The sequence below is a fragment of the Brienomyrus brachyistius genome, chromosome 19 (assembly GCF_023856365.1).
Source record: "Brienomyrus brachyistius isolate T26 chromosome 19, BBRACH_0.4, whole genome shotgun sequence".
Classification (NCBI taxonomy): Eukaryota; Metazoa; Chordata; class Actinopteri; order Osteoglossiformes; family Mormyridae; genus Brienomyrus; species Brienomyrus brachyistius.
In genome coordinates, this window is record NC_064551.1 from 12,713,150 (window position 1) to 12,738,684 (window position 25,535).

The 25,535-nt window shown below is 46.1% G+C and overlaps 1 long non-coding RNA gene across 1 annotated transcript; it reads right to left on the reverse strand.

Annotated features, from left to right (window-relative positions):
• Positions 1-20,162: 20,162 nt before the first annotated feature.
• LOC125714793 (uncharacterized) lies at positions 20,163-25,139 on the reverse strand. The gene is made up of 3 exons (XR_007383847.1): positions 25,061-25,139; positions 22,140-22,285; positions 20,163-20,798 (listed from the first exon to the last, which is right to left on the reverse strand). It is a non-coding gene; the product is annotated as an uncharacterized LOC125714793 (long non-coding RNA).
• Between the last annotated feature and the right edge of the window lie 396 nt (positions 25,140-25,535).

Consider the following 25,535-nt stretch of genomic DNA (forward strand, 5'->3'; position numbering starts at 1 on the left):
TGATGAAATAACACGATAATATATTATATGATATTATTAATAAATAATTATGATCGTGAACCTTGACCTCAGAAACGCTGCTCAGCAAACTGTATTGACAGACACTTCAAATAATATCATTACGCAATCTGATAAATTTAAGCATATTCAGGTTCTGTCACAGGCTTTGAGGTATCGTTCATGCTGGGCTGGCATGTGACAGAATATTACTGGATTTCTGTTTTCCATGCGGAACGGAAAAATGATTTCACAGCCAATAAATCATCACTATCGCTCACCCCCCCCCCCCCCCCCCCCCCCCGACTAGGTATGATATCGATACTGATGTTGTATATATTGCTAATACGCGAACCTCCGGCAACACTTCATTTAGACCAGAAACTGTGACGCTGTTGCGCAGTTAACGTCACTAATTATATTACACTATGTGTATATAGACGTTAATTACATAAGTATTATTTGTGTGTATATTTATGTGTGTGTGGATTGTGTTTATCAATACCAAAGGTTCCCCACAATGTAATATGTAATAAAACCCTGCTATTTTAGAGGTCCCCACAAAGATCTGTGAATCCAATAAAAAAAAAACTAAAAATGTCGAAAGTCTCGTATTTTGTTTGGTTACTTATGGTTAAGGTTATGGCTGGGTGGGGGTTAAGGTTGTCATGTTGGGATTAGAGTTTTACCCATAGAAATGAATAGAGTTCCCACAAAAATATTACAAACCTCTGTGTGTTTGTGTGTGTGTGTGTGTGTGCAGTGTAAAAGTTATGAGTCATGCAGTTTTATTAACTTATTCATTTATTTCCACAGAAGTGTCTTGGTGTTTATTCAGGCAAGACAGATACGTAAGGCTTTCTCGAGTGGGCGTGAGTGGCTGCCAGCTCTTGCGGTCCCAGCCTTTATCAATGAAAGATTCAGCCTCTTGTAATAAAAGTCGTATTGTTTTCTTTCTAAATACAAATGGAAAAACAACACTACCCTGCATACTGGGAGAGCAATCTGAGATCGGACCGGTTTGTAAAAATCAATGAAAAAGAAAATTAAAAAAAACAGCGGCTGTACTGACTAGAAACTGTGGTGTAACCTACCATTGTCATAACATTTTTTAGGGCAAATTAGTATTTATTTTACTCATTGCCAAATTGTTACATATACAGTCACAATGAATGTTACTATCAGGTCATTGCTGAGCACTGGGGATAGCAGGAGAATGTGCTGCAGAACCCCAAAGCATTAGAGCAGGAGATCATTATGGAAGCGGAGAACGTGTTATAGAGAGGTGAACGTTACAGCATGGAGCGTTACAGCCGGAGAAAAGCAGGAGAGCTGCTTCGCGTACCCGAGAGAGCAGATGGCAGGACACACCATGTCTCTCCCTCTAGAACAAATCTCAGAGGGAAGGAAGGAATAGATGATCTTGGTTTTCAACCTTCTACTCAGCACCTTCACGCCCTGCACACGGTCTCCGGCTGTTTCAATCCAGACCATAGGTGGCACTGTTGCCCCATAATTAGACTAACGAACTACTTGTCAAACTTCAAGGATCAAAAATCTTACCGATATTGCTCCTTGGAAATCCTTTGATGTGCCTCCACGTGTCATTTGTGGAACAGATAAAATAACTAATTAATTCAAACGATAAGGTTTTTTATGGTATTTTTTAAACTATAAACAGTGTTTATGAAAAACTGGCTAAAGGAAACCCTGCAATAAATCTTGAGCTTAGAGAACAACTTTACAAGAATTACAGAACACATACACACGCACGCACACACACACACAAATAGCATAGAAACATCACAAATATTGGCATCGATTATACTTATACAACACAAGAAAGAAAGAAAGAAAGAAAGAAAGAAAGAAAGAAAGAAAGAAAAAGAATAAGCCTGATCAGTAAACTGTGTTCCTCCAACAGGAAACCTGCAGCAGAGCAGTGAGCCAAACTGGAAACAGAGTTGGCTCTCACTCCTTGGCTGTGGAAGTGTGTGTTTATTGAGTGTCTCAGCAAGTGCAGAGTTCAGTTTGGGGAACAAGGTCATGAAAGTGCCCCCACACCCTCCCCACCATACACACACACACACACACACACACAAACACACACCTAGACATATGCACACATACGCACGCACAGACGCACACACATACATACACAGACGCACACTCCTTTGTGGGAAAACAACATTCTGTGAGGGCAGGGGAAATTCCGGGGTTGGAGGGGGGGGGGGGCTTGGACCTGTTTAATATGACACACAGCAGGTTGGGGGCTTCATTGGGACATGCGAGCATGGTGACCTGGATCACAGGATGAAGGGGAGCACTGGGTGGTGGCTCACCTGCTTTTATTCATCTGCTAACCCACCTCTGCCACCTTGAATATCAATGACTGAAACCCCATGAAGTACAACATGGAATAAAGCAGGCATGCACCGGACAGACTGGGACACCAGCAACGAGGAACAGAGTGCGACCGTATGGCGGGCGGTGCCAAAGTTCATTTTTAATTTATTTGCATAAGACAGTAGTGCTCAATTTTCCGATCCGTAAGGATTTCTTCAAAGATCAAGGGACCTAAGGGGTTAAGAGTTACGGACGCACTTGCGCTCACCTAGAATGATGGAAGTAATTATGTGTTAGCAGTAGGTGAACAAACAGACATATAATACAGCGCCTAATAAACGCCGAACACACATAAACAGCTCCTATTATGGTTTCAGGTTTCCAATGGCTACAGGGCATTATGGGAGTGACACTAGGGGTAACACTGTAAGCGTGACACAGCACCTCAGGTCCAGGCGAACAACATGCAGAGAGCTAAAAATAAAAACAGAGGAGGTGATTATTTTACTTATTTCAAAATCTTAAAGAAAGATAATCGCATGTTTCATTTTGTACAACACCTCAACGGTAGAACCCAGCCCATAGTACATTTGTTGCTCATTCACTAAAGCAATTCGGAATAATTACTTGTTGCAAAGTATTTATGGAAGATACCGGGAAAATTATTTCCCCAGGTGGGACTTGGACGTACCTCTTGGAAAAGTGAGGTCACGCTTATGATATATACACGTATGTACGTATACATTATATGTCACTAACAACAAGACAGTTAACAATATAGGCTGAAGAGCTGAGTTCCACACCCAATGTGCTTTTTATAATTATGTCATCATGGAAGTTGCAATTGCACAAATCTGTATTATTATTATTTTTAGTCTGAAGCAAATACATAAGGAGCACTAAGTTTGGATACACATCTAATGTTAAACGTACAGGATGACAATAAGGTGACTATTCGGATTTTTTTTTGTTGTTGTTAATTAATGCATTCCTATGCGTTAAGCAATACAACGCAATGTATAAAAAAAAACAAATGCGAGACAACAAAAGTACAAGACTAATGAATACAGGTATGCGGCCAACTTTCAGTAATGATTCTGTCGTGCCAAACAGGCTCTGGCAACATATTTCAGGTAGATTTTTTTTGTACCGGCTTAATAACATCGCCAGTCTCAGACTTAATTACAACCAAATATTTTGATATCAGCCCATCCCCGGGTGCTGGCATGAACATGTCGTTAACGGACAATTAAACTTATTACGGCAAATACAAAAGTACTCGTTGCTTCATTAACGTTGCAATTTAATGAAATCGTAATTTTAAAAGGACGCTATGTTAAATGCCATCATCTCAGCATTCTTCTGAAGATTCTACGTTAAACCATGATTAAACACACTGACCGAATTGAAGTTATTTTGAGATTTTATTTTGATCGTTTTTAAACTGTTTTTTTTAAAGGCGGGTTTATGCTAAAAATCGGTCTCCGATCGATTTTTTTTTCTCCTCCAATCCCATCGTCCAAATGACTTTTCCATCCCAAATCACACATCTGATCCTAACTCCAACTCCAATCAGTAAGGGGAATTTCCCTTAAATGAGGCATTAAGAGAGCTTGCAGAAACAGCACGGCGACGATCGCCCTTCTATCAAGCAGCCGCTTCCAAAAATACACCCGGTTTCCAAACAGACACAAATTTCATTGATTCGCCCGGTTTTGCCTCGCATTCTGGAGTCAAATCACAGTGCAATTTTCTCTTAAGCTCCATCCAAATGGATGTGGTTGACTGGCGCTCTGGAAATGCGTATCCTAACGACCAGACATTCCTTGACAAGATTATTTGTCCAATGGCGCATGGGCCGTCCATCAAACTAATTTTAAAGAGCAACACCTTTTCCGTTTTAAAAGACAATATTTATAGCACGTATTATATCGCGCACACATATACTATATATGTGTCACACACAATAACTAAAACACGGCAGGAGTAGCATAACCGCTGAAAGTGTTCAAGGACTGTAGAACTATATAATTTAACCATGTAATTCTCACCGTAGCACAATAATAATAATAATAATAATAATAATGATTATCATTATATATTATTATTGCAACAATAAAATACTACAATTCAACTTGACATTTGGACAAACACAATTCTGGCTGCAAGTTTTTTTATGGTTAGGCGACCCACTGTCATGATGAGGTTTTCATTATTATTTTGTATTTTTTGTTATTTCTTTTTTAATTACAAGCTGTGCGAAGGTTTTAGTGTCAAAAATTCTTTCATCACACCCCCATTCTAAAAAAAAAAGGGGGGGGGGGGGGTGAGCACAAAAGAAAAATAGCCAAAGCCATTAAATGTGTAATTTTGGAGAGCAACAACAGAAAACCTCGCCGGCTTGGCGTGGAGTCGTGTCTCTGCCCAGTGTGAGAGAAATAATTCCAGGGATGTGTCATATTTCAAAGGAGTAGCTGCCTTTTTGCTCCTCTGTCCCGGCTCTGTTTAAGTGCATTAGCTAGCCCGTGCTGCATGCGTTGGGAGGCTACCCTTCTTTCGTGGGCAGTTAATCGTTTTTTATGAGTAAAGTTCTGCTGACTTGTAATTAGGATGTCTGCACTGTGATATGAAATAGCCCCGTGGATCCCCTCTCTGCTGATGGAAGTCGTTTTAACCAGCAGATAGCTTACAGTACAATCAGAAAATTGGAGAGCATACCATAGACACACGGCCCCTACTTTTCGCTGGTTCTTTCGGTCTTCTCCAGGCATGTTACTGGTCACTTCTGTGCCTAGGGGGGGGTGGCCTGGCCAAGCTGATGACCCCGGCCTCCTGTAGACCCGGTCTCCTTTCCCCGCACGGGAGCTGGAGAGAGACGAGTTCCATCGCAGATGAGATCATCAGCTTGGTCTGAACTCAAAGCTTGGCCAACGTCTTGGGCCCACACGCAGGATATCGAAGCACTCTGTTCACTGACATTCAATGACCAGTTATACGTACCTGAACAGCACAGCCTATTAAATTCAGCATAGACGTCGCTGTTTAGTCTGCACATCATCAATCAACTATTTTTAATATGACGGCATATTTTTGTACTTTCAAGGAGATATTGTTGCGTTCATTCATTGAGTTGTCCATACTAGTGCTGGCTACTGTTACTTGGGCTTCTAAATATGTGTGCAGTCAAAAATACACATAAAAAATAATCAAAGATAAGACAAAGATAGCTGTGCCATATTCCATGCATATTATTTTCCAAAACATCTATTAAAAATAAATGCTTTGTTCTTGGCATTAGATGTTAGCTTTATAGCCTGTTAGGAATTTGACCCCACTGACTTGTGTTTTGTTGCCTGACCTAAAAACACTCTGAAAGTGTGATGGATTAATGTAGAAAAGCGGGAACTGTAGAACTTCTCGAGGGCGCCATGTGAATCAATCTATATGAGCAACGAGGAAATGCAGGATGACCTCTGACCTCTGTGACCTGTTCCTGTTGTGATCATCTGCTGAGCTTAAAGCGCCGCGTCGTCCCGCCATGGTCACAGCGAGGAAGAGATGAACCCTATAAGCAAGGCTGCTGTCAGCGACTTACTGCTTCGCCTTTTTTATGACCGAATTCCATCACTCCCGGATATGATACTCCTGGCCGCGGGAGTTCTGCGGCTGAAGCAGAGGAGAAGAGCCCGTTTTACTAAAACAAAGTGATTTAGTGAGCTGTCACCTCATCTAGTTCAGGCCTCAGCAGGAGTCCTGCCCGTAATATAGAGTAAATGGAATGAAAGTCAGGCCGCGCTGCACAAGCTCAGTCAGCTCCGAGCCGCTGGTGGATGTGGGTGTTCGCCCCCTGCTGGTGGGGCACCAGCAGCACCACTCATGATCCTCTCACGAATTTACAGTGTCCTTGGTGACCTTCTTCCTGAGTGTACACATCATTTCCACCAGCACAGGATACGTCTGGGGCCTACAGTATAGTCGAGGCACTTCAAGAATCAGCTGGCGAGGCCAAGGCCCTCCAGATGGTCCTTCCTGTGACTGTGTTGACTGCCACGCCCATGTTGGCCCTTGGCTGACCCCCCCCCCCCCTCCCGCAGAGGGGTCAGGAGGAGGCTAAGCCCAGCTAACAGCCTGCTGACAGCTGACAGGCACGCAGCTGAAACCCAACCAGCCGACGTTGTCAACATCAAACCAGTTGTTGTTTGTGCAACCTCGAGCACTCAGACGGTCATCTCTGGCCGAGGCCCGAGTCGCCGCCGATATCCCAGGAGCATTTGCTGCCAGATGTTTCTGCTGAGACCATGCCATCAGGAACCAGCTGGAGAGAAAGACAGCAGATTCGCCTTTGCCCTCTGCGCAGCACACAGTAGAAGTACTTTTTACCCATAGTGCAATAGCAGCGAGGACCTCGTACGAGCGAGCTGTGTATAATGAACGAACAACTTTTAGCCCAGTGTGAGTTTTTAATGGGCTGTGCTTACAGGAACCTTAGCTCAGCCCAGCAATGACAGTTTTAGACACGTTGAGTGATATGGCCTCCAGCTGGCTCTGCGTTTTCTCAGAGGCAGTCTGGGGGATTTTACTGGGCCCTGGAGAGCATCAGTGTGGCAGCATTTTCCTGCTCTGGGCACCAAGTAGCAGGAACTGACCCTGGGGCATCGGGAAATGGGCTGCGGCCAGGCTAAGAAGGCTGGCAAACAAGCAGCAATGCACGTATGCCAGGTAAATAGAAGAATCCCCCAGACTCGGACCACGTCTGCCTGTCTGTCTGGCGTGTCTATCTCCCCTTTTCTGCTCAACCTCTTCAAAAACAAGAATTCAATTTAAAAAAAGCTAAAAAATACAAAATGCATGGTGAGCGATGAGGGAGGTCTATCAAAGATGTATAGCATGGGAAAGTGTACAATTTTAATGAAAAAGAACACTAAGTATCAGTGCGTAGCAGTTCTCTTGTTGACACACTATACTGACAAGTTCCCCATCGCTTAACGCTAACCGGAAAATAACACATGTTCTCCAGGCCTTAACCGGAATTCTCCAGGAAGAATTTTTTCCGCTCCGACTCAGATATTTGGACGCTTACCTCGGTCTTGAACTTTTCTCACAAGCTCTTGTCCCGCATCCCAGTTAAACAATATTTTGAGTGCTTCTTATGTTTCGAGGCTTACATATTTATCATCTGTTCAAATAAAGCCTTGATACGTTGCCTCTATCCTATGCTGTATCCTTAAATCGCTTTTCATTTCATGCATACTTTGTCCCCTTTGCATCTGCTTTGACGACTGTGCTTTTTCTCAGTAAGGTAGGCTGACCTCAGCTGCTCCCTGGCACACAAACCCAGGAAAACTATTTGACTGGCCGACTCCGGTCTCCAGTGCTTCCTGGTGTGGGAAAAAAACGCTGCTCGTCAAAGGCCTGATACCTGAACGTCCTCTTTGGCATAAATCCACCGGTGAGACAGCATGCTTAAAACAACTGACTCAAAAGGGGTTGTTTTACATCTCTCCATGAAGGCACAGATCCTGCAATTCAGCCTAAGAGTTGGAAACATTCTCCGCAAAGCCCTCTCACATTCTCATTCATCATTCTAGGCAGCCACCGATGTTTACTTATAAAGACTCACCCCTTCCTCATCACTATATCTAGTCCACCTGCAAGGCAGGACCTCAATTTATGGTTTGGGACTGCAATGCCAAGGGGGGAGGGGAGGTTCAATAATTGCTTTAATACATATCTTCAGCTTCCTAATGTTTTCCATATTTGCCTCGCATCTCGTGAAAAGCCATCCATCAGAATACCTTTCACTGTTTAAATAATCTCAGTGATATATGGAAAGCTGACTTCCTCTGTTGCAATCTGCACTATTTACATCGTATCAAGTGAGTACGCAAAGCTCCCCCCCCCCATTACATTACCATTCATCAGAACTGAAGGTCCTCTTACTCATATGGGATTTTTAATTGTCGGGTCTCCACAGAGCTCAATTTTTATATCGATGCATAATATATTCCAACTTTACACACACACACACACACACACATATATATAGTTAAGAAATGAAGTCACTTAACAAAAAAGGGGGTTAATTGAATATTAGCTTAAACTGTCACTATTCATGCCACCTCCGACATCGGCCGCCCCCTGTGTTTTCGGAGTGTGTTTAGGGTTAGACCTTCAGAGGGTGCAAGGTGAGCAGGTGTTTCCAGGTCCCTCTAAGCCACTGACTATAGAACAGAGACAGGGACCTGATTTGGTTCCATTATAATGAGTTGGGTGGAGCAGGCAGCAGATTAAAATCACGTAGTTTCCGAATCACCCCACCTGGGGCCTGTACTACGAGGCGGGGTTACTGGCTTATCGGGGTAACTTGTCAGATTTAAGGTAGTCTGGGCAACATGTAAGTGAACGAATATGAAGTCCATTAAACCTGTGGTACCTTAAATCCAACAACCTACCCCAATAAGCCAGTAACCGGGCTTCGTAGCAAAGGCCACTGGACTGACAGCCACAATGACAAACGACAAAATATGCCTCATTAGAAAAACTAAATCTCCCTCTTCTGAAACTATTAATAATCTTTTTAGTACCTTATACCTTACTGATATAACATTCAGGAAACAGAAAACACCAAAGCATGTTAAATCCCCAAAATACGCTACCACTAACTCTACATTATTAAGTGACATTTGCATCTTTCCAGCCTTCAACGACCCTCTACGACAACTAATGTGTTGTCCTGCATTTATTTTATTTATTGAATTTATTTTATTCCCAAACACTGATGATATCAGTACACAGAGTGCCTGAGTACAAAGGGAGTGAAAGAAAGAAGAGTGTGTGACTAAGTTCTCCCTGACAGAAAGACGGTACTTATATGGACATGAAGCCCATTCGTGTCATACAATCATAGAGAAAATCCTGGGAAGATGCAGTTAAGCCAGTGTTCGGAACAGACCTGACACTTAACCTATTGGGTTTCCCTGTCATACTGGTAAACAATTAGGATACAAACAAAATAAAACCCATTTCTGGCATCTAAACATCCACTCTTTTTTGAAGTGAATCCGAATAATATTTTATCTTTACAGAGTTATCTTCAAATAGATCTATCCGACCTATAATTATCCAAACAAGAACCTGAAGGTCTAAGGGGCAGTTATACAAGGAAGCTTCTAGAAATAAGCATTAAGGGATTAGTTTAGAATTGCACCACATGTCTCGACTTGGTTTTCATGCAAGAAAATCTGAATCTCGCAGCCACAAGGAAGCGGCACTACCCGAATCTGTAGCTTGTACCCACGTGTCACCTGGGAAATCCCTCTTCCCAAGCCTTACCTTCCCCGTCCTTTGTAGCATCACATTGTTCAACTGCTCGGTGTATTGGCGAAGCCTCTGGCCTTGTGGAGACACAACAGGACGGAACAGTTTATAAGCGCAGGGGTTAAAGGTCACGCTGGAGACTCCCGCTTGTCAGAGTAAAAGCCCCCTGAATCACCCTTTCTTTGAAATTACCCTTTAAGAACTGCAGTCACCTCAAGACAGAAATATCAGCAGGGCTGTTTAATGGAACACTAGAGGTCACTGATTTGGGGATTGAATCCTCCTTTTATTATGTTAAAGTTATACTATATTAATTTCTGTTTTATATGTTGATTGAATTTAAGCCTTATTATAACTTTTTCGGTCTCCTCTACCTCCATCAATTTTCCATGACCTCTTGCCCCATATGGGGCCACCAGACAGAATGTCAGTCATAGCTGAACAACTGAGAGACAGCAATTTACCTAACTGCACCGGATTTTGGGAGCGAACCACGCAAACACGATGAGAACATTCTGCTTAACCAGTCAGTGCCGTGGTGGGAACGGAACCCACACCCTGACGGCGTGATAATGCGGTGCCACCCTCCGCTATGCTGTCCACCACCTCCGTAGGTCACTGTACGTTTCATGGTGTTTGGCTACAAAGCCACCATCAAGGCAGGACACACACACAACCATGAAGGAAAGCATTCCACAAGGCTTATCGTGATAATTATTTTTAGTAGCATAACAGCTGTGTTATTACTGCTGCCTTTTTGACATTGCCTATCTGCTCATCAGTGGCAGAGGGATTTCGCTTCCCCGTCACGTGTCGTGAGGCGCAGCGCGGCCCGAAGTAGCAACGATCTAGCAGAGCCTCGGTCGATGGAGGGGTCTTAACTTAAATCTGGTGGAAAACGATATGGACACTGAACTCTTTAATGAGTCCCTCCCATCTCCACCCCATGCAGGAAACACCGTCCGGGACAGAGAAAATGAAACCTGTAGATGTCTGGGCGGAGGGTTTGTTTTTGTTTGTGTCTCAGATGCGTATCTATCTGTGTCGTTACTAATACCGGGCCTCACTTCTAAGACCCAGGGCACCTGAAATCACTCTCATATGGAAGCACCAGGCCAGCTCATATAATCATGCCCCATTATACGCACATTACGGCCTGGCGGTCAGAGACCCTTCCGGTCACGGAATCGTTAAAATTACGACGGGCGATTACCATCAGATACTCAGCGTCAGGTGGGCAGCTTCCCGCCGCAAAATGAGAGCACGGGTCTCCCCTAAAAGCCAGCCTGCCGTTTTATTCTGATAGCAAACCCCGCCCCCCCCCCACCCCCATCCGCCCTGCAGCATTCCTGCCCAATCTAGCACGCCGTGCATTCAGCATTGGTGATTAAGTCAATAGGATGAATTATTGTTAAGTCGATATGTGGAATTATCATGCCAATACCACTGATCGGAGCACAATTTACATCTTTATGAAGAAATCGCTGTGTAATGAAATGGCATCCAGGAGTGTGTGTGTAGGAGAGCATCGCCCGGTGGGTGTTGTTATCTCCTGCTGATGGAGCCTCATCTCCTGCTTATCCTCAGGGGTGGACCTTGTCTTACTAGTTGCTCCAGGCAGTATTCTCTCTTCCTCCATCCGCGTCTTTCCCCTTTTTTCTCTCTGACGCCTCAGGACATGAGCTGGATAGAAGGTCACGCCTTGCTAAAGGAGAACTCTGGTCGTGACGCAGATGCCCGATCCGGCACGGCTGATAAGAACGGCTAAGCATTTGTAACGCCATGGGTCAGGCCCGACTGGAAGTTTGACAGCTCCTCACAGTCCAGGAACGCCGTCCTGACATCCCTGCCCCACCGGGCTGGGTTTTCCTAAATTCCAGCATTATCCGACTCATATCGACATCTACTTCCGACACACAGTATCCTACATGACTGTTGCTGTTTGTCCAAATTCTCCCAGACCCACAGGTCACCAAACTCAAGCAGCTCCCTTAACTACTAAACTACTCCCAAAATTCCTTGGCTCGCATATTCCCTACTCCCTATTATCACATGATGGTGATATTCCTTATTTTCCTTCCCAATCCAGCACAAATAGCGTGAATGACATTCCTTTCTGAATGTAGCCAAAGGCTGAACATTGTCCGCAGACCCCTGACACGTTACTATTTTGTAGGCATTTTTTGACCATCGATATACTTCCCGAAACGCTGTATCCCATCACAGCACCCTGACCCCGAAAATGCAAGCGGAAAAGGAAGACCGTAAGAACCGGGGGTTGGGGAGAGGGGCCAGACTTCTGCCCGGAGCAATGCAATTCAGTCTGGGAGTGTACACAAACCGTCAGGCTCAGTGCGCGGGGCGATTAATCAAGGCAGCCCGGCCAGCTGCCCGCCTTCCTGGTCAGCTCATGTATATTTATGTAGACTAACCTGTAGAGGGTCACGCCTGACCTGGAGTCACCATGCGCCCCCCGCAGCCGCACCCGAGCGTAAACATACAGCACCGCGCCAAAGAGAAACACCAACGAAGGGGGGTGGGGGGGGTTCATAGGTTCAGACAAATTCAGGAAATATCCCCCCCTCATTGAACCTCATTCATGTTCGCCTATTGGAAATACACACAGATCTACACAACTGTGTATGCATGGGTCTGTACCTGTCCTTTGGTTACAGTATTAATAATTCAACTCAAATGATATTATATCCTTACACATTTTTAGGATTAAATACATAGTAAGCAAAACAGTATAGCCCAGCGTAAGTGAATATACAGTACCTGACAACAGAGTAATTGGGGATGTTACTTCAGAGTATTTTCTGACTCGTGTTATTTTACTGTAACAGCTGAAACTGGAGAAACGCAGAGCGCTGCAGCCCGGCCTCCCGGCCAGCACCTCACCCGCTATCCAGGAGGCTCCGGCTCTCCTCCCTCTCTGCGCCTCCCGCTTACACCAGCCTGGCATCCCTCTCCAATATGCTGCTCATTTACCTCACAGCTGGCCCACATTAGGGTCCCCTTTCTCCGATTGGCCGGGCATTAAGAGACGTAGCTTTCTGAACGCGACCGAATCGGACACGCTGCTCCTTTGATCCTCCTGATCAAAAGTCTACCTTTTTTTCTTTGTGGTGGGATCCGTTTTTCCTTAATGGAGATTAAGTTCAGATCTCACCATCGCTCACTCCTTTCTCTCTTCACGTCATGTGAATAAATGCAGGAATGACGCAGCTTAACGTTGAAGGGAATTGTCAATAATTTTTTTTCTGCTCGCCCATACAGTTTGGGTCTCAAGCTGCCTCAGTTTAAAACAGTTTAAAGCCTTTGTTTTGAATCGATCAACTGGATCTTCATGCTCTTACTACTTAAATTTATTATGATATTCTTTATTGAAGGGCTGCTCTGTGATTGGTGGAATTCAGTCTTTATTACTTTTCATTCATTTCCTTACTTGTCTTTTTTATTAGTGCTTAATACTGTTATTGTACTTAAACTGTTACTGTTATTGTCTTTAAAACCTTTTGTATTCAAATTCAAATTACAATAAGTTAGTGGTTTATTGCACGACAAGATGATGGGTGACTCTGTAGGTTGGGACTCTGCGCCTGTCAGGTTTGCTCTAAAAAAGGGGAACGTCAAGATGATTCCAAGGGCCCCTAAAGTATTTGGCCTGGAGTGGGGGCCCGATATGGTATGCTTTCCCGGGGTCCAAAATCTTTAGTGGCACCTCTGACACGTGTGATCAGGTCACTGCTTCAAATCCCAAGACCATGAGACCACTGTGGAGCTCCAGAGCAGGGCCCTTAAACCCCAATTACTCCAGGAACTGTCTCACCTTGCTTTCTCAATTACATCATCTTGGATGAAAGTGCCGAATAAGTAACACTGACCACCTCCCGGTTCTCTCTCTCTCAGTGCTCGGCTTGGGTAGGGGGCTGTCACCCAACAGGTGGTGGAGTCAGAACTGAGAGAGTAGATATTCTTGAAGGACTACCTGGAAAAAAGGCAACCCTGACACAGGAAGCATGAGTGCAGCAGTCATATCCCAGCATCCCTCGGGAGCGGGATGGGATACGTCTGCTACTAATTTGGATCGCAAACCTCACAGACACAGAGCCCAGCAAGCGAATGCATAAACCCGTATCCATTTATCGCAGGAGGGCTCCAGTATATCCTGTATGCTACAGTGCATATCCTGTATCCTGTGGAAGATTTCCGGTTGGGGAGAATGACATTCTCATAGATATATGTATTGTTTTACCTAGACGTATATCTAATACTGACTCACTGACCCAAAAATGACATCTATAAAATAATACCCGTGGGGAAATGGCGAAGGAAGCGGCTATTTCCTTACATTTTACTGTGCGGATCGTAATGTTGTCTTTAACGGCAGGTTTTATGTGGCAGACCGGTCTCGTCTGTAGGGAACCACTCTGGAACATTCAGTGGCGACGCGTATCTTTCCATAGAAAGGGGTGACGGACCCAAGACTTTGTATTTAAGAAGCCAAGCCACGTCTCCCCCCACTTTTTCCCCCAAGAAACACGTTTTTCGGGTTTAGCTGCTGATCATCGCTTTCCGCCGTTTGCTGTATGTCACGAAACACAGGGCAAGCTCAGATTCACAGTCTGAGGTCTCCTTTCCGAAAACAGGGCGTGCAAACCCGGCCTGCCAGGAACGCACGGTGCCCCCTACCCCCCCCCCCCCGCTGGCGAGAACAGGGCCCGACATGGCCGACCTGCGTGGGAGTCGTCCCGCCAGCCGGGCAGGAAATAAGGGCGGCAGATAATGATGGGGAGGTCTCTGCCTGCCGCCGCCAAGCTCATCGCGAAACCTCCAACGGGTAAACAGCACGAGTCATCAGCAAGGAAACGGGAGGCCGTGCTCAGAGGTCAGGGGTCACGCCGGCCACCTCCCAGCCAATGACGCAGAGGGAAGATGGCGGGTAAACGGGTGGGAGAGAGCAGGACAAAGGACGGAGCCGGCCCTGGCTGCGGGGTGACCTTTTAAACGTCGGCGGCGGAGCCCAGCAAGGTCTCCTTTATTTATAGAAGGTGTTTTATGGAGACAGGCTCCCGAGGTCAGGCCGGCCGAGCTGCCGCTTCTTATTACGGCTCCTCATTACCGCCTCCTGCAGCCCGTACCTTTGTTTTACAGCTGATTGGCCGGCGGCCCCGGGTCACATGGTAAATCAGCGCGGGGCGGGCGAGCGGAACCACGTGAATCAGCCAGGTCGGTGGCCGCAAGGTCAGCAGGATTCACGGCCTGCCCAATTCACCCCTCCCCTGCATCACCTGCTCCGATTCAGGCTGGGCGTGTGCTTCTGGGGGATGGAGGTGAGCCTGTTTCCTACCTGCTGATAAATGTCAGGCATAAATGACGACAGCCTGACAGTGGGCACGTCAGGGGTCTCCCTGGGCTTCGGCAGCATCCTCTTCTCTGCATGTCTGCGTGTCACCCCCCAGTTCACCATGACAACAGCCAGGGCCCGGAACCTGCCATTGACCTTGGCCTGAGCGGGACCCAGAGTGCACCATCGTTATGAGAACCTGTAAAGGTGCAGTTGGATTAACCCCCCCCCCCATCACGCCGTCAATAACTCACAAACCACTTTGGTGTCTGTTGCTGGGCCGCAGAGCGTCCTCAACGGGGTCGCCGTGGCGACGGTAAGTAGCGGGAATGTCAGCTGAAAGACGAAGCGGAGTGACCTTGTTAAAACGTAAGGAAGAGTCGCCATACGCAGCCATGGCAACACAAGGGTCAGTGGCTGACGGGGGAGCAAATGCGAGGCCGGGCATTAAATGCACTTCAGGCAGAGTGCACTTGGGTGTGAGCTTGGGGGTACTCACCTCGCTCTCCACCGATTTGATGTTTTCACTTTTTATTTTAGCTTCTGAACTTATCTAGTGTTTCGTTTACCTAGTGTCACTTTGACCTAAAATGACCTAAACACCGAAAAGCTGCAGGTGAGACATGATGTACTACATAAAGAATTCCTCCTGAAGAGAAAGCCTGTCAATCTCGCACGAATGATGACATCACCCATCGGGAAGCCACGCTGTGACATCAGCAGGCGGCTCGGATTTCCCCTTGGCGGCTTGAGCGACCCGGGCGTGGTCCCCGGCGCCCACACCACCTGCAGCAGCCTCCGGGGCCACGCCCTACACCCTTAGGTGAATTATGAGGTCATTCCTAGCAGGATGGTTATTAGTATCTAAAGCAGAATCTAAAAGGTCTGTCCTGGTGAACGATGTCAAATATAGTGATGTTTTCGCAGGGTTTGGTATCCTCAGATTACAAATGAAAGCGCTTTGGGGTGAGCAACGAGGGATTTGGGCAGACGGATCACTGATGGATGTCTAAGGGGTTTTCCTATAGTATGCAGATCTAAGTTTGAGCACAGGGTGGTAGCACTACTGCTGCGTCTCTTAAATCCATGCTCTGCTCTCATGTGTGTTTGCATGTTCTCCCTATGTTCTGCTGATCTTCTCCTGCAGACATGCAGTTAGCTTAAAAGCATCTCCAAGAGCCCATAGGGTATGGCCTCTGGTGGACTGGCTTCCCATCCAGATTGTATCTCAGCCTTACGCCCTGTGCTGCCTGAGAAAGGCTCCACGTCTCTGTAAGGATAGCTGGGTAGGAGAGGGAAGGAGCTCTCATAGCGTAACTTCTTGCCAGGACTAACCTATCAGCAATGGATAGAATGGAGTAATTTTTTCCTTCTGGAAGTTTCTCAGATGCAAGCAGTATTCAGCAGTGATGGGAAAGAGCCACACAATCAAACAAATGAACAAAGACTTTTTTTTTTCCTGGGAAAAAGATAATTCGGCCATCTGGTCATAGTCTGCATCAGATTAGAATACAGGTATTCCCCCGCACTTCGAACGTTACGCGACTTCGCTTTTACAAAAGACCTACATTGGCACCTGTTTTAGATAACCGAAAGAAATCCAAAGAGGATTTTCGATTTTATGAAAAAAGAAGAAAAGTGAAAATAGCGTTTAGCATTTGTTTTTTCATTGAGCCAAATGCAGATATACAGTCATGCGACGCAGTACGACTTTTCAGTCAACGTCAGACCAATGAAAATCCCATAAGATTATAATGGATCTTAAAAAATCCCGTTGCCTCGCATCATCGTAGCCAGAATCACAGCGGAAGCGCATCACTCACATGTTTGTGGCGATGGTGACGTTAACAAACATACTGTGCTGCCAGTCGCACAAAAGTATAGCACATGCAATTATTTGCAATGCTCAGTACTTGATAATGATAAACAACTATGTTACTTGTTTGTTTATTTGTTAAATTTTACCGTTTTTTAGGCTATTATACCATATATTCTTGGTGAGTCCTAGGCTTTAGGTGTAACTACACTCTATGACCTTCTCACAACGACAAAATCACCCAATGACGCACATCTCAGAATGTATCCCTGTAGTTAAACGACGCATGACTGTATTGATTCTGGTAAGTGAAACTAAACTGTTCATACATAATTGCAAATTTATATAGGCCGAATATTTATTATGGCGTTCCCAATTCCTCGATTCGGTAGGTAATTTTTTACCTACTGAAAAATGATTCCCATATAAATTGACGGTAATCGTTCCTTTGCTTTACGTTATGTCGGCTAATGAAAAGTTTCATAGGAATGCTTTACTTTCGGATAGCGGGGGAAACTTGTACATGCAATTAGTTAGTGACCAAACAATCAAAATAAATAAAATAAATAAGCAAAACTATTAAATAAATAAAGATCTCCTATTGGCGAAAGCGATGTCAGATTGTTTTCCCGTGCTGGGACTGTTATGGGCACCATGCTTGACATACAGCCAGTATCATTTCTGTGGTTTTCCCAGATTTGTCATTCCTCTTCAATATAATCTGTCCTTCACAATTTCCCGAATGAAAGAGATGCGGCCTCAGTTACTCCGTTTAAGGTTAACGGTGCAGATTGGGCAGATCCTAATCTTACACTCAGCCCCCGTCCTCCTTCCAGCTGGACGGGACAGAAATGGAAAGTTGTCAGAATTCCACTGTGCCCCAGCGCTGACTCCGGGCTGCAGCTCTGATTTTAATACCAACAAAACTGTCGTGCTGTAATTCTTTCCAGCCCCCGGGGCTGGTGGGGAGGGGGGGGGGGGGGGGGGGGGGTTCGTTGCTCTTACAATGAATAGAGTCATTCTTCAGTTTGGAAAACAGGGAGGTTATCCTCCCCAGTTTAATTTTGTGATTGAGTGTACGCGCCCTACAGCTTGTCAAGAGAAATAAATAAATAAATAGGGGAAGAAGCTCACAGCTATAATTAGATGGAAATATAGTTTGGCGTCAGATAGTATTCCATCTATTCACAATTAGTGTCCTGTTTCGGTCTCGTGTCGGATCGTATTTATGATTTATCAAAACCGCACTCTAGTAAAGGGTCCTTAAAAAATTATTTTTTACATTTCCATAAGGTTTAATATGATCTCCGAGCTAGAAAACAGTTCTAAAACTCCGAATATGCCAGAGTACCTGACGTTTCTCCCAGAATGCACTGCAGAATTCTATCTTCGCAAATAGAATCTTACTTACGGCTGAATTCGTTGTGTTGGGGAAACATCTGGCTGAGGGGTTACATTTTATGAACATGTGATAGTTACTTTTAATTCGCTGAACATCATCCTGATTCTCATTTTCTGAAGTTAGTCTCAGGTTCAGTGTGAGGGTCCCTGACCCTTTCTGAGCATCCCCCCCCCCCCCCCCCCCCCCCGCCCCCTTGTGCTCCAAGGGCCCTCGCGGAGATGGTCACGGGACCCCCACTCTGAGAATGGGAGGTGATGTGGGAGGTGGGGTGTCCCCCCCGCTTGCCAGTCTGAGAAGTGGGAGCACTGAAGTTGGCATGCCCAAGTGTTTTTTTGTGTGTGTTGTTTTGAGCGGATGCGAGTGGCCCCCGGGCTGAGCGGCATGTCTGACCGCATAGGTGACTGCCTCCTCTGATCCCGTCTCGCAGCAATCAGGGCCCTGACAGCCTTAATCTATGATGTCAGTGCTTCCAAACCCATTTGTTGGCCATGCTGACAGCTGTCGAGCATTTATAAATGAACAGAAACATTAACCTTTATGCTGATTGGGGTCCCTTCTCTGGAAATGCGCGCGCTCTCAGTCGAATAATGTCAGGCCGTTTTGCTTATAAAAATAGAGAATGATAATAACAGTAATAGTGCTTGCCAGGGTGATAAGAATGATAACAGTTGACGGAACGGGCTGCCTTAATCACTTACCCATCTGATGGGAATCTGCCCAAGTTAAGTTTCGCAGTTTTTTCATTGCAGGTTGATATGCTCTCCCCCCCCCCCCCCCCCCACTCAATTTGGGGTGATGCCGCAGTTGTTTCTGGGTTGGAGCGAACTTCCTTTCTTGAAATGACCCGTCAAATTATAGATAAACATTTCAAGCATGCGATTCAGTTCTGGACACAGAATTTTTTTGCTTTTTCCTTCTTTTTGTTTGTACTGAAAGCTGGCAGTTTGATTCAAACCAGGTTAAAGCTTCGCCCATAATCTGGTTATAAACAGTCGTCTGCTGAAATCAGAGCGCCCGTATCAAGGAAGGATCGTGAAAATCAAATAAAACGAATATCGTAGCTTTGCCAGACTGCTGTAACTTTTTTTTCCTTACTGTGGACAGCCCCCCCCCCCCCCCCACCCCTCTCATGAAGCAATATTTGGTGAAGGGGCAGTGCTGCTTTAAACACTGCAGAACAGCTGGATGGCTAAATGCACCCTTGGAGATGAGCCAGGTCCCAAACGAACTTCCCCATTTGGCCCGAAAATGTTACCAGCTATCAGGAAGGAACCACTTTTCCCGGACTTGCTTCCAGATGCATTCTGTCATTCGTGGCCGGCTGTGTCCTGGATAGAGGTGAGCGTGTGTGCGCGTATCAAACCCTTGGCACCGTGTGTGACTGGGACTCTGCCTCGCCCATTCCCCGCCTCCCCTACCAGCAGAATCTGCTGACTGAGGTCACGCGTCATATTGTCTGGCTTCAGTCTCTCGCAAGTTATCTCCAAATCAGAGGAATCCAGGGTTCTGTGCAGGACTCCCTGCTAATGAGCCTACAGACCCTAAACCAGCTCAGAGACGCATGATGGGTGAGAACATGCCCCCCCCCCCCCCCCCCCCCCACACACACACACATTCACCGCCCCTCCGTCCCCTGCAGTACATGTGCCTCATGATAGCGATCATCGTGCCTGAATCGCTCCTGTCCACCCTCACTGATTCGGGGGAGCCTCCTCTGGTGTGGAATGTGCTGGAAAGGCGAGACAACGTGCCTTCCGTTGCTCGCCGGTGCCTATGGCAGGGATTAACACGGAGTGACGATCTGCCGGCCCATCTGAAATTACACACCTGAGCCTGCTGGCCCCGTTAGACCCCGTCAGGGTCAGCCAGCATCGTTCCGGGTGTGACAAGTTAATAGGACATCTCTAATGCACTGACATCCATAAACCTTCAGGAAGAAGCATGTTTTTATTTTCCAGTCCATGCTGTGCCTAAACATTCAGTTTACATCAGAACTCCGTATTTTTCTTACATAAAAATAATAGACAGACCAGATTACGAACGATATCCATTCCCTAAATCTGCGTTTATGTCAAATTTGTAGGTAACTTGAAACAATAATGACACAGTACATAATAATAATAATTAGTAACAACGAATGTAATTATATACAATACCTTGAACTGACAAACTGTACAAGCTGCGCAATGTTTTCATGACGATCACAACGCAGTGTGTGTTTGTTCCTTATCATGAACCATTTTATTTGCCCTAACTTTTTAATATAATTTGCTTTATGGCGCCTGTACTTTCCAGGATGGTGTCTGTACAGGGGTGTGCTAGAGATTTTGGGCATCATGAAAGCATATCACAGGGGGTCCCCAACCCAGACCACTCCAATTACGTTCCACGCTCTGCTTGCGCTTGGGAGGGCGACGTGCCCCGCTCCCCCCGCTCCCTGCACAGAGGTATGGCCCTTGGCATCGCGCCGCTCCTCTTTGATTCCGCTCCGGAGCCGGGACTCGTGCCCGTGATTCCGCGGAAGGCGGGCTTTGTGAAGAAGACTCGCCTTTCATTGTCGCCCTTTCTTCCTGTGAATGGGAGGAGGGGGTGTCAAAGCACTGGCGCCCGCGTCGCGCCTCTTCCTGCGAGCTTTAATGAAAGCGCCGCGGCAGCCAGCCTGCACTCGTTACCGCAGTCAGAGCGCCGATGTGGCCCGCGGTCATGAGCTGACACGCTCTTCTAAGGACGTCTTTTAGGCAGAATCTCAAAGCTCTCACACAGAACCTAGTCTGACCCATCTGCTTCAATCATTACTGTATATATTTGCTTAACAGACACTTTTGACCAGAGTAACAAAGTCATATTGGCCAGCGATCCTCAATCCATGGGTCGCGACCCAAATTTGGCTCATGACAAGTTCTGAAAGAGTCACAAGGCAGAGTTGGAAATGTAAGCATTTTACAACCACCAAGCTCTTATGCTGATCCACAATCAGATTTAACAGTCCCAATCCTAGTATTGACCTATGAAAGTGGGTCTTGGGTCTGCAAATGCTTAGCGCAAAACTAAGGAACACTCAACCAATAGACGAAGCCAAACCACAGATGTTTAATTTAAAGTTCACTGGCACGTCCAATCAATTCTGAGATAGTCATTGATTGGCTTAAACTGCAGAGTGCACTGCATGCTTGATCATAGTGCTAATTTTAACCTATATTTGATATAGGGTTGCAACTGAGCTGGCATGGTAAAAATTGACTTGCAGTGCGAAAAAGGTTGAGAACCACTGATATGCAACCACTAGTCTAACCCAAGCATTTCGTCTTTGCAGCTATAAAACCACGAGTTTAACCCAATTTTACCGTTTTTTCAGCATTATAACCCATTAATTTAATCTAAGTGTTTCATTTATGTAGCATTATAACCTATATAATTAACCAAAGTTTCCCATTTATGCATCAATATAGCTCATGTCTTTAATCCAGTTATCGCACTTATGTGGAATTTTAAACCCATGGTTTTATCTTAGTTGTCCCATTCATGCATCAATATAACCCAGGAGTATCACCCAACTGTGCAGCTGGGAAATGTGCCCCATTCAGTTGAAATGCCTTAAGTGTGCAGTGTAAGAGGGTTTCCCCTTTCGGGTTTGAACGTGACACCCTTCTGCTCCCGAGTTCAGTCCTTTTAGCGGCTACGCCATACTGCTTGATGCCTGCAAGCGAGCCCCATGCTGGAAAATACACAGGAGGTCATCAAGCGTTCCGGCTGCAAATGCACTCACACCGAAAGAGCAGCAGGCACAAAGAGTAGATCCTCTCTCTCTCTCTCTCTCTCTCTCTCTCTCTCTTTCTGAGAGAGACCCACAAACACACAAAGCAATGGTGCGGCAAGCGGACGGAGAACGGTCCGTGATTAATCTCACTTACTGACAGGCGAGTTTTAATTGGGCCGACTGCCAGAGACGGAGCAGGCCGCTGTCACGCCGTCCGCCGTCTCAGGGCCCTCCGACAGACCTTCAGCGGAGCCTGTCACTCACGCCGTCCCTGCGGGAACTCCTCCGTGGGGGTCCGGGCTCATTTAGGAACGCAAAAGACAATGCTCCAATTAGGCCGCTTTAACCAATCGCACAGCAGTCCACCAGACCGTCGGGCCAGAACACAGAAGTGACTGATAAATTAGCTCTGTGTGCCGAGCACTTGCTTATAGAAGGGACTGTATCCTTGCCATGCCTTCAGTGAGAAGGCAATGAAAACAAATAGCATCACAGAAGGTGAGAAATATACAGTATATAAGTCTATTGGTGACTATACACACAGTCAGCATCCTTGGTGAAGGGGCTACCTCACTAACCCAGTAGTTAAATTTTGCTGTAAAGTATTGAATGATCATATAAAAAGCAAATAAAAATTAAGAGGGTGGGTCAGGGCTCTGATTCGGCGTCTCCCCTGGCTTGCGGGACTTTGTCGCATCTGCCAGAGCGTGCAGGAAATCTAAACCGGCGAATTCGAGTTCATCCAGGTGGGCATACTGCGAGACATTAACAGGGCATGTGGCGAAACAGATCGTTGGGGGTAGGGTTTCGCGTAAACGTTTGACACGGCGGCCCAGAGTCCGGAATAGCCTTACCCTTTTCGGGGGGAGGCCCGCGACATTTGCTGGGGAGGGGGGGCGCGTACTTATTAGACATTCATATACTTGGAAAAAAAGCAAGCAAACGCTCTGTGGAAATTAAACAAAGGTCACCCTCGTCTAAGGCCATAAGAAAGTGCCATCAATCTAGTCTAGTGGTGCATTAAAGCTACGTATGACGAGAGGCTGAAGTAAAGGCGGTGCGAGGGTGGGGGGAGTGGATGTAATCTTAAACCCCATTAGTAATCATCATATTTATTTATAAGGCTGTGCTGAAACACACTGCCGCATTCCCCCTCCGCGCTCAACTGAAACCAGGGGATAGACGATCCCATCTGTGGCAATGGCGGAGCCCTTCTTCCCTGCGGACGCTCTGATGCTATGAATTATTGAGTGAGTGTAAAGGAGAAGACAGGCCTTAAATTTAATAGGAGGCCTTGTTATTTGGCTTTACCTTTTGTAACCGTTCAGGTTTAATTAACGCTGTGGGCCAGAGAGAGGCCGCAGCTTTCTGGGAGCTCTGGAAGAAGAAGCCTGTCAGTGAGAAAGATCGAGCCTTCACTCTCTCTCTCTCTCTCTCTCTCTCTCTCTCTCACTCTCTCTCTCACACACACACACACTCTCACGCTCTCGGCCACTCTCGCTCTCTCACACACACTCTCATGCTCTCTCGCACTGTCGCTCTCACTTTCTCTCTTTCTCACTCTCTCTGACACACACTGTCACGCTCTCTCTCTCTCACACACTCTCACGCTCTCTCTCTCACACACACACTCATGCTCTCTCCCACTCTCACTCTCTCTTTCTCACTCTCTCACACACACACTCTAACGCTCTCTCCCACTCTCACTCTCTCTCTCACACACACACACACTCTCACGCTCTCTGCCACTCTCGCTCTCTCACACACACTCTCATGCTCTCTCCCACTCTCGCTCTCACTTTCTCTCTTTCTCAATCTCTCTGACTCACGCTCTCTTGCTCTCTTACACACTCTCACGCTCTCTCCCGCTCTCTCACACACTTTCATGCACTCTCTCTCTCTCTCTCTCTCTCTCTCTCTCTCTCTCACACACACACACTCTCACTCTCTTATTCTCTCACACGCACTCTCATGCTCTAACACTCTCTCTCTCTCTCTCACGTTGTGTGGAAAGAGTGAGTTGACTTGTTTTTCTCCTGCACCCGTTCATACTCCCAAAAGTAACAGCTAGGCTATGTGGCACAGTAACCGCCCCTGTATTGGCTTTCTGCCTGGACAGACGACTCTGGCCTCATGTCTCCATATCACTGCTTCATTCAAAAATGGGGTGGGGGGTGGGGGTGTCTAGATCCCACTAATCAGCCATGATTACAGTGTGTGACGTGCAGCCTGTACCCACACACACAAACACACCGATTAAATAACTTCCCTGAGTGTGTCGCTGTCAAGTTACTTGATGCCATTGAGTTGAGTTTCAAGAAATGGGAAGTAACACAACCCCCCCCCCATCTCCCCATCCCTCCTGCATGTATCTGCAAAGACGATTTGTAACCACATCAACATAATGACACGGAGAAATTTTTGCCAGCTATTGGCATGATGGCTCCCTGAAAGGTCTCGCTGAAAGGAGTGGAACACCTTCATGACAAAGCAGATTCTAAAGCAAATCGATGCATTGAGCCGTGCTTATTATTGCTGTGCCCAGCTGTTCATTTCTATTTATCTGTTTATTTACTGTATCTGCGGAACTCGTGTTCAGTGCCAAGATCTATCCGTGTCTTTCGTTCCTTTTACAGGACTTTTAATCTTGTTTTTTGATGGTCGGACCGTTCCATACATTTTGGATTTATCCCCAGTGTACCCGGCTATATTTTGTTAGTTTAATAATTAACAAGTACCTGCTATGCCAAAGTAGAGATCAGCAAGTCCGCGTGTCAATTTTTTGAAACATTTCTCATGCAAGTTGTATTTTATTATGTTCCGCAGACCCCAAAATCAATACGCCATTTGTTAGTCCAGGTTAAATTCCCTGCCCTGTGATTCAGCAACAGGATCCCTGATTTAATTTCAGCATTTTACCATCTGGCAAGCTGTCCAGGTCCTACACCGGCCTCGGCTCACCGCAGCCGTCATTCTGGCAGATGTACTCAGTTATTTATGCTCCGAATCCACCATCCGAGTACTGAGCAACAATTACTGCGATTTTGTCAGGCAATCGCAAACGGCCAAACTCACGTCGTGATGGGTTCTGCGGTCCGAGAGCTGAGTGGAGCAGCACTTAAGGCAGCGGGCTACAGAGATTAGGGAATGTGACTCTGGATGACCCCAGGATAGTAACGCAAATCCCAAGAGCTCCACCTGTCAGTATGGGGAGGGGCTTCTCCTCTGTGCAGAAGCATCCAAAAAACGGCGTTTCCCCTTGACATCTGCGAATGTACGGTCCTTTCCCAAGGAGAGAATTTGGCATTTTGTCCCAACCATTAAATGCAGAAACGTAAAATTTGACTTAATAGGTGCCAGGTTACAAAGATTCCCAAGCCTAAATGCTTCTTAATAAATAGTCAGACGTGCCTTGCCTAACAGACATTCAGCGTGAGTGACCATTTACATAAAACCATAAAAAAAAGAAATGCATTTAAAATATTTGTTATCTATTTAACTGCAACTAGTAGTGGGATAAATGGTTTGGGAAAAAGAATGGATGGGTGAT